General features: G+C 46.9%; 1 protein-coding gene across 5 annotated transcripts in view; it reads right to left on the minus strand.

The window, feature by feature from the left end:
• The window catches only part of RAI14 (retinoic acid induced 14), a 92310-nt gene extending 83645 nt beyond the window's left edge, over positions 1-8665 (minus strand). For all 5 annotated transcript variants that reach the window (XM_075411199.1, XM_075411198.1, XM_075411197.1 and 2 more), the window contains exon 1: positions 8592-8665. The gene's annotated coding sequence lies outside the window, so the exon portion shown is untranslated. The remainder of the gene's footprint in view (positions 1-8591) is intronic.
• Between the last annotated feature and the right edge of the window lie 885 nt (positions 8666-9550).

A 9550-nucleotide genomic window follows, 5' to 3' on the forward strand; every position in this document is an offset into this window, starting at 1 on the left:
ATTCACACAGGTCATGCAGGGTCACTAACATTTCACATCACTTCAGAAACAGTAGATTACAGTTTGATAAGCAAAGTGAGATTCAATTCTTTCATAAAAGAAAGTTTTTTATTACGAAGCCAGTTGCTATGTTCTACATGATCACTCTACTATGAGTTTTAAAATGCAACTACACAGTATACATTTTGTAGAAGATATATGAATGCTTCCACAAAATACAAGGCAAAGTACTATTCAGGAATAGCAATTAGCGCTAAGTAAACATGTCATTTAGTTCAAACCTATATTTATCTGACAGCCATTTAAGACAAACACAAGTACATTTCTTCAAAAAACCCCTAACAAACAAAAAATCTCACACACCACATACACACAAACACATTTCCCATAGAACACACCTCCAGCAGGTAACCTGGATGGGGTAATTCTCCAGGCTGTTAAAATACCATTAAATCTAATTAAATGACTAACTCTAATTAAACAGTCATTCTAAAGTCATATCAGATTCCTGACTGCTTTCAGGATACATGAACGAAGGGTTTCATTCAACGTTCTCGCTTTTCATCTCAAGGAGAATAGGCTTGTGGCATTTTGTTTAATTCTTCAGCATGCAGAAGGAAAAGACAAAAAAAAAATTGCTGAAGCTTTTCATTCCCTGACTTAAGTGACAATTTCTTCCTGGGCTGAATGGAGTATTTGTAAAATAGCAACAAAAAATAGCAAAACACCCAACAAGTTTTGACCAATCAAAAAGAAGGAATTCTTTTAGGTTGCTCTGAGAGAAGCAATACCGCCTTATCTCTGCTACACTTCTCAAACTTTGGACAAAGTGTTCAAGTTGCATGAGAGCTGTCATAACCTGCACTCGAAAGGAGACTGAACTTCAGCAAGAACCCAACAACCTCCTAAATCATTCTCTAGCAACACCAAGGACGATGAGCATTGCAAAGACCAGAAATGCCAGGGTACAGACAAGACAAACGTCAGTACACTTATCTGGCCTTCTTCACATACCACACCAACAAAAAAAGAAAAAAATAATAAAAAAAGAAGATTGGGGATAAAAACCAAAACTGGTTTTAAAACTTTTGGGAAAAACAAAACAAAATCACAATTTAAAGCAACTTTAAAAACTGAGAAACACCATACAATATCCCACAAAACCAAAAACTTAACAGCATTTTTTATTTTAAAAGTCAAACATATTTGACTAAAAAAGGTAATCCGTTTAATTAGAGCAGTTTAATAAAACATAAACAAATCCTGTGCGTGAGGAATTGAAAACAAGAAATCTTTCCTCACATAGAGACTGCCAAAGAATTGCCTGCTATAGGCTGTCTTTTCCCTTCCCACCCCGTTAGCATTTCTGTCTCCCATAAACAAAAGATTTGTTATAGCTCCCATGGAAGATACTCAACTACAGGGCTATGGGGGAGATGACAACTCCTTGTAGGTATATGCTTAGAACAGCTGCAATAATGGACTCTCCTCTATGGGGAACCTGTAATACAATCTAATTAACAAGCTTTGCAAGCACTCCTAATATGCTGCTTTTCCCCATTTTGAGGAAGGAGGAAGGGAGGTGAGCTGTGTTTCTGTCAGAAGCCAACTTAGTTTTCCCACAGGATACTTCATCTCTTGCATAAATGCATTTTATACATTGAATGTGAAACAAGTCCTCAGCAAAAAGGCATGCACAAGCACACAAAAACAGCATTTCCAAGTTTACTGTGTCGTGTGTCATATCTGTATTTTTTCCATACAAGATAGTTAAACGCAAACATTAAGATTACAGCTTGTGCATCACAAGGCCAATAATCCTTCAGCTATAGAGACAAAAACCCATGAAGCGGTGAGGACTTCCTTTTCTTGGCACTGTTTAAAGGAGAAAGTCACTTCTCAAAGGGTGTAATTATTGGAATTGATGCAAAAAAAGAGGTCAGCATCCTGATTCAGCAGAGCTTTATGACAACTGTTCATCTGCCAGAGAGGGGATAAGGAAGCACCATGAATACACTCCTGTTTTACAAGATAGGAAATGACTACTCGAAACTCACTAGGGAGCATCAAGACACTTCACAATGGTATTTCTGCAATGAATCACAGGTAGTAACAAGAAGCAATGTCTACTAATTGTGGCATTTCTCCACTCTCAGAACAAATGTGATAATAAATTCTGAGCACTGACATTTTATAGCTGCAGCAAGTTAGCAGTAGAGAAGTGCTGAACAGCTAATGCCTGTCACACACTTTTAACCATTAGCTCCAAAATTAAATATCTAGTCCTTTACCTCATCTTTCTTCAGCCTAATGTTAAGAACAGTTTTCAGGAATACAAGCCACAGAAAACGTCTTTAGGTTGGTGGTAAACCTATGCAGTTAAAACAAGGGACACTAAAGTGGTGGTAATCTTCAGCCTCAAAAATTTCATTGAAACTCTGTTTTAACACACAATACAATCTTTAGGTTTAAATGTATGAGACAAATTAGGATAATCTTCCCCACTAATTTACAGTGAGATTCATGCAAGCCACAGTAAACAACAATACTGTCCTATTTTTTTTTCCTTTCATTAGATTGCTTAAAAAACAGAGCAAGGCCTCAGACAATGTTACAATTAACTCCTTGAATGGCCAAACATTCAGTGATGCAACAGTAAAACAGCTTTACTAAGTAAAACTACAAGCCTGCAGTAAAACCATACACTATGCAGACTGTTCATGACAATGACATTTACCCTGGTAAGTGCTGAATTCAATTTATTTAGGTGTCAAAAATCTTGCACCTCTTTCAGAACACCCTGAGAAGTCTCCACCTCAGACAGCACTCTTCTGCAGGAAAGCACAGTTCAGGTTGTCAACCGACATCCCCTTCCTCTCCCAAAAATACTTCAAATTTTTTTTTCACCTTGTCAGGTTATAGAAAAGAACTAGAGACTCCATGCAAGATCTGGCAACATAAAGTAAAAAAAAAAAAGGGGGGGGGTGATTCTGGAAGAATACCGTTGCCTCCATACACCTATACCTCCTTTGTGTGCATACACCTACGCTCACAGGGGAAAACAAAGGGCCCCAGAAGTCTCTTGTCGCAAAGCACCATACCATTTTTTATTCTCTGGACGATCACCCTCTAAATCACAAGCTCTGCTCTGACCCAGAAGCACAAGCCCTTGTGGCAGCCAGCACTGCAAGGCAGCCAGAGGCAGCCACACTGCTAGCATCTCCTCTGCTGCCCGCCTTCAGCACCTAGCTTCTGAAACACTTTGCATGCCTGAGCTCCCCTGACCTATTAGCCCATACCAAGCACATGCCCAAACCTAAGCTTCTCCTTTGCACTGCCAAAGCCACAGGACCACCTGGAGGCATCAGCCGTTGCCCAGCCTCTTGGGCTCTTCACATGTAAACGCAGCAAGTCCATGCTGTCCCAAAAAAAAAAATCCACTGAACACTTCATCTCCAACTACCTTCTCATTTCCACCCAGCTGAGCATATACTTCTCTCTGTTTCTCTGGCCAAAGCAGAGAAGCATGTATGATGTGACCAAAAGCAATGGAAACGTTTCCCCACTCTATCAGCACAGCTCAGTTTTTCCATCTTGAGTAACCCATCCTCCTATCACATGGAAAGTCAAACGGAACAGAATTTTTTTAAACTTAATATCACCTATAAAGACAAATAATTCTTGGCTTGGTTAGTCTACTATTACTTACTAATGAAAACACACTGAAAAATGCACTGAGAAGCCCAAGTACTACACAAGAGTGGGAGTGATTTATACACAGTTAATCCCACTCTAAACAGATTCCGACATCAGAGATAGCAAGGGCCTTGGGTAACTTAGTACAATCCCTCTATCTGTTCACAAATCATTGGCAAGGATGTGCTGAACTGTACAAATCTAAGCATTTGAGCCCCAAAGTTAGAGCCTCACTGATACTGCATCACTAACAAATCTACAGCTATCGCTCCTCCCTCCAGAATACTTTGCATCAATCCTCTGCTCTTACACTTTCTTACGATTTTCAGAATTCACAAATGTTACATTTCATTTTTAATAGACTCAGCTGAAGCACTACCGGCCTCTGTGGATGTTACACAACCAACAGAAACCCAGGCAAGACTGTCGATGTGGGGATATATGCAGTTTGTTACACAACATTTTCAAAACCAGTTCTAGACAGCTAGAAGAAAGCTTGCATCAACGAGGCCTTAGACACAGTGAATTACAGGAAAAGATTAGAGAAAAATCAAAATGTGACATTGCTCTGATTTGTTTACTTGGCGTATTAGACAGCACTCCAGGCAAAATCTTAGCTCAAGCGAAGTCCAGGCAAATTTGTCATTCACTCATTACATACAACTTTACTCTGTTCTTACTCCAGTTCTTTTGTCTGGAAGTGTCTGTCAACACATATCCAGCTCACTGAAGAGCACAGTAAAAGAGACAAGACTTGCTGCATTAACTGGGACATACCGCTGTCTTTCTCTGCTTTCAATTTCCCTGTCTCTGCAACAAAAAGCCCCCTCCCCCCCTTGCAAGACCCTCAAATTTGAGACCATATTCTCTGGTTTGATCATACATAAGATACATTGCAGTCCTGAAGACTTGTCCATGTTCAATGCTTAGTCCAGCAGGGCTAGGTTGGAATTGAAGCATCCAGCTACAACTAGAAATAGAGAAAAATGATGCAGAGTCCCACTTGTAAAATGCCAGTTCATAAATGAGAAACCCACATGGATAACAACAGCTAGTACCTGTTTACATGTATTCCTTTCCTAATATTCTGTATCAACCATCCAACTACATACTCTTCAGAACCGGCAAACATGACAATCTGTGCAGATGCAATGTTAAATTTATGAGGAAACGTATCCATGACTTTATGGATGAATACGCTGAAATAGCTTAAGGCAGAACAGTCACCTACTACGGCAGGAGTCAGGAAGACAGGAACATCAATTTAATTTACCTAAGACACTTGTCAAGCCCCACTCCCATAAACTCTGCACTCCTACTTTTGAAAGCTCCTGGAAGGGCATCCTACTCAAAACTCCTATAGTCTAGAAGTACCTTCAGAGACTGTACTGGTAACACAACTCCCCTATTCAGCTTCGAAGTTCTTGGGTGGGAAAAATATTTTAAGTGATGAAAATGCAGTACCTCTTTAAACATTACCCAAAAATGGAGAAAAAGAGTCGGGTGTGCTTCCACCCTTCTAGAAAGAATACTAGGAGTTCAGATATTTTCTATCCTGTAAGACTATCAATGCTATAAAGTAGCAGAATATCAGCAAGCTCACCACTTACATCTTAGTGATAATGAAGTGATTTTTTTTATCTGATTTTATTCAGGTTGTTTAAACTTACATTTAATAGCAGCAGCACTAGGTGCCGTACAAATATTGGAGAAGATCTAGTGTATAAGACACTATGAATCTCTAGGTCTCCATCAGAGTTATCATGCTGGTGTCTAATGCAAGTCCTTCTAAACAAGATCCTCAGAAAGCACGGGCGTGTCAAAGTCCCCAGAGACATTTCAGGGTGTCCCAGTGCCTTTGGGAATCCAGACATCTACAACAGCCAACAGCAGCTTCCTGCCTCTCCGCCATTACGAGTAAAGAAGTGGATCACCCTCAGCTACTGAGGTTAAGAGTCATAAACAGACCAGCATACAAATTCTTCTTCTGTTGTAACGACTGAACAAACTTGTCTCCTTGGCTCTCCACTGTACCGATTCCTCCCACAGATTCAGACGAAAAAAACCCACACATCTTGTTTTACAGTATTTTGAACACCAGAAATGGCTTGTAGGCACAAGACCAAAAGGAGACTATGGCAGCATTAGAAAATGTACATAAGTTACTACAGCATTCATCTGAAATGCAAGATCTGCCTGCAGAGGAAGGACTTGAGTCAAGATCTAACACTTCCCAGGCAAACACACTAACCATCAGGCCGGAGGCTCTCTCCTCCAGAGGTGGTCTCAAGTTCAGCACGCCAACTACCACCATCACCTCCAGATGTTACCAGCCACCCATTCTGGACCCCAACACACGGCAAGGATATTTTCTTTCACTGCTGTATACTTCCACTCCAGCAGTCCTCGGCAAGTACCTGGACGTAGCTAGTCTTAAGTGTCAGTGGAGATCTTTAGTCGCCTCCACACTCCACCACAGTCGCGTTTGTCTCTGGCAGTCTGACAGCGATAAGCTCTGCTCTAATCTATCACCTGAACCACAGCTTTTTGCGCTACTTCTTCTATACCCTAAAAGCGCATTATCAGACGATGCTCAAAGTGTAAGGAGCAGGAAGGACTGACAACTCTGAAAACAAGCCCCAAGCGACCTCAAATGCACAGCTATGACCTGTGTGCAATCGTGGGCACCTAGACAGCAACTTCAAGGAACGCATGCAAGACAACAGGCTTCTCAGACATGCACGAAGTAGGTACACAGCAGGAGAGACAGTTACTCAAATCCATAACCCCAGAAGATGCTACGGATAGCTCCGCTCCCACGTCGGGATTTTCAGTGGTCTACCATCTCTGCTAATAAGCAAGGCACCAAGGCTTTGAATTGATTTGTTCTAGCTTTGCTTGTTTTTTCTCTGTAGTTATTTCAACCATTGTCCCCGGGCAAAAAGCACTAGCCCACAATCAGCTCTCAAAAGGAATGCTATTAGGGTATTGTTACAGCAGGATTTAGAAATTGCCAACATGTCACACAAGAACTTAGCTTTCATGTTTCTCCGGGCACTGCTTATCCCTCAAAAGAGGCACAAACTTCTTACCAGACAGGGGAAGAAAAGTAACATACGGGGGAACATACAAAAAGAAAAAAAGGAATGAGGCGAGTGAATCCTCCTGTGAAATGCTCACATCGGTTCATGAGACCAACCGCCTCCCGCCTAGTCTCTTCTCCACTTGATGTTATCCATCTCCTGGTTCAGGGAAGGAGAGGGGAGGAGGTAGCATTTTACTGCTTTGCTAGCAGATAAACTCTTGGAGGAAGAGAATAGCACAAGGCCAATACTTCTAGACATTGGAAGGATGGATGTCTGCTACTGCATAGTAACTTAGCTGCACTGAGCTTGGCTTCAACTCAAGAGAACCCTGAGCTCATACCAAGCATCGTTCTACTCACATGCTCTTTCACACTGGTTCATATGGCTGTTATGCAATTCTTCTATTAGTAAATAAAAATCTCATCGACAGCTTTCCTTCAGTGTCCCAAGAGAAGAGCCAAGCAAGTCACTGACAGAACATTTACTAAATTTATTTACTCCTAGTTACTATGGGACATCAGAGGGCCTTTCTAAAATGATGTATGTGTAGTTTTTGGCATTTGATTATTGCTTTTTTTTTTTTTTTTTAAATAACGCATGCTAATCTGCAACCCGCTGGGATAAAGGAAAAAGAAAAAAAAAAAGGGAGACAACAGCTTCTACCAAAGTAACACTCATTTCACTAGACCGCCAAGTGTTTTGTACCAGTTCTGCAACAGGCGTGCTCACACTCGCTACAGAAACAGACGGGAGAATTTGCGAAGATCGCGCAATGCCGGTAAAGCGTAACTTCACCGGTCTCTTCACAGGGAGAAGCTTCAGCCTGTCCCAGGCGGCAGCAGCAGACCGCAGCGGGCTGGTGCCGCCGACCGCGCCGGAGGAAGAGAAGCCTTTCGCCCGCCTTGCTGGAAGTCAGAAGCGCAGTTTCCCGGTTAAACTCGACGCCATCCCTAAAGCAGAACTTTTTTTTCTCTCTTTCTCTTTTTAGCGGCTACAGAAAACCGTGGTCTCTGAAGGCCCCGCTGCCCGGGGAAGGCGCAGCCCCCGGGGCAGACCCGGCAGCGCTGCGAGGGGACCCGGCGCAGCCGCCCCGGCCGACGCCCCCGGGAGACCGGCCGGCAGCCAGCCCTCCCGTCCCGGGCCCCACGCCGACGCCGGGACAACGCCGTCCCCGGGGACACCTTTCTTACCGGAGCAACGCAACCCGAGGGTGTCCCCTCCTCATCCCGTCCCCCGGGAGCGGGTTTAACCCCCGTTATGGCCTCCCGGGAGGGGGGTGAAGAGGCGACACCGCTGCCCCCGGGGCTCGGCCAGAGCCGCGCTGTCAGGGACCGGGCGACCCCCTCCCCCAGGCGGCGAGGCCGGCCCCGCAGCCCCGCTCGGGGTGGAAAGACCCGCGGAGACCCCCCTCGCTGGGCGGGAGGGGGGGGAACCGGACCGCACCGGACTGCTACCGCTCACCCCCCGCCGCGCACCGAGGGGAGAGAAACCAACCACAAACACAACCCCCCCCTCGGGTGATCTCCACACCGGGGGAAACGGGGCTCTCCGGCGGCGCCGGGGGAAGAGCAGGGAGAAGTTTCCTCCCGCCTCGCCGCGGAGAAGGTTTCTCCCCTCAGCCTCCGCCGGGGAAACGGCGGCAACAGCCCCCCGCGGCCGGCGGCGGGGGCAGGTGGGCGCCGCACACAAAGCCCCTATTCACAGCGCCCGCCGCCGCCGTGCCTGCGCGCACGCCCCCTCTGCCCGCCCGCCGCCCGCCCCCCGCTCCCCGCCCCGGCCGCTCCACGCCGAGCCGCGCTCAGCTCTCACCTCACGGAGGAACCGCGTCCCCCCGCCGCCACCGCGCCCGCCGCCGGGAGCCGCGCACCAAGTCGCGCCGCTGCCGAAGGGCGGAGCGGCGGCGCCGCGCGCCCCGGGACACTCGGCCGCTCCGCGCCGATAGGGCGGGAGCGGGGAGGGGGCGTGGCATCGCTCCGCGGCCACGTGACGGCGGAGGAGGGAGCCGCGGAGCTGGGCGCTGGGCGGGGCTCCCGCCGTGAGGAGCGGGCCGGCGGCGGGAAGGGTCGGGGGAGGGAGTCATCGTGCGGGGGGGGGGGGGGGGGGGGGGGGGGGCTGTCGGTGGGAGACGCTCCACGGGCCTCGCCCTGCTCGCCCTGCTCGCCCAGGGCCGGGTGTGGGTGGGAAGGGTGTGTGGGGAGGTGGGTGTCGGGTCCCGTCCGCCGCCGGGCGCCTGCTGCTCTCCTCAGGAGAAAGCTGAGGGGGGGCAGAAAATGCATCAAGTTCTTCAAGGAGCGCAGGTGCTTCAGCAAGAAGGTGAGAGAAGTCCAGGGCTGCAGTTGTCCCCAAAGCTTCCCCGTGCATCACATTCCCCTGTCTTGGACCCCTAGGCAGGAAGGGCTGCTTCAGAAGGAAGAAGTGGGGCACTTCTTCTCTAACAACCAAATTAAAGGCTGGTGTAGTGCATGGTTACACAGGAATGTAGAGGTTAGAAAGTCACATGGTGGGCTTTTTAGCTGTGCCAAGGCACTACTTCACTGGACGTGCTCCAGAAGTCTCTTCTCTCTGTAGGCCAAACCCCTCAACCTCTGGAGCGTCCTTTGTGGAGTCTGCTGGCAAGCTGATGGCAAACCACCTCTATCTAACTAAAAAGATCACGGCTGCCTTCACCCGTGTGAGGAACTCTGCACGCTTAGTCTACAAATTGTCCTGTGAAGTGAGATGGTGAGCCTCTGCCTACCATCCCACGATGACAGCCCTGCCCGCGTTGC

This window comes from Opisthocomus hoazin, chromosome Z (genome assembly GCF_030867145.1).
Source record: "Opisthocomus hoazin isolate bOpiHoa1 chromosome Z, bOpiHoa1.hap1, whole genome shotgun sequence".
NCBI classification, from domain to species: domain Eukaryota; kingdom Metazoa; phylum Chordata; class Aves; order Opisthocomiformes; family Opisthocomidae; genus Opisthocomus; species Opisthocomus hoazin.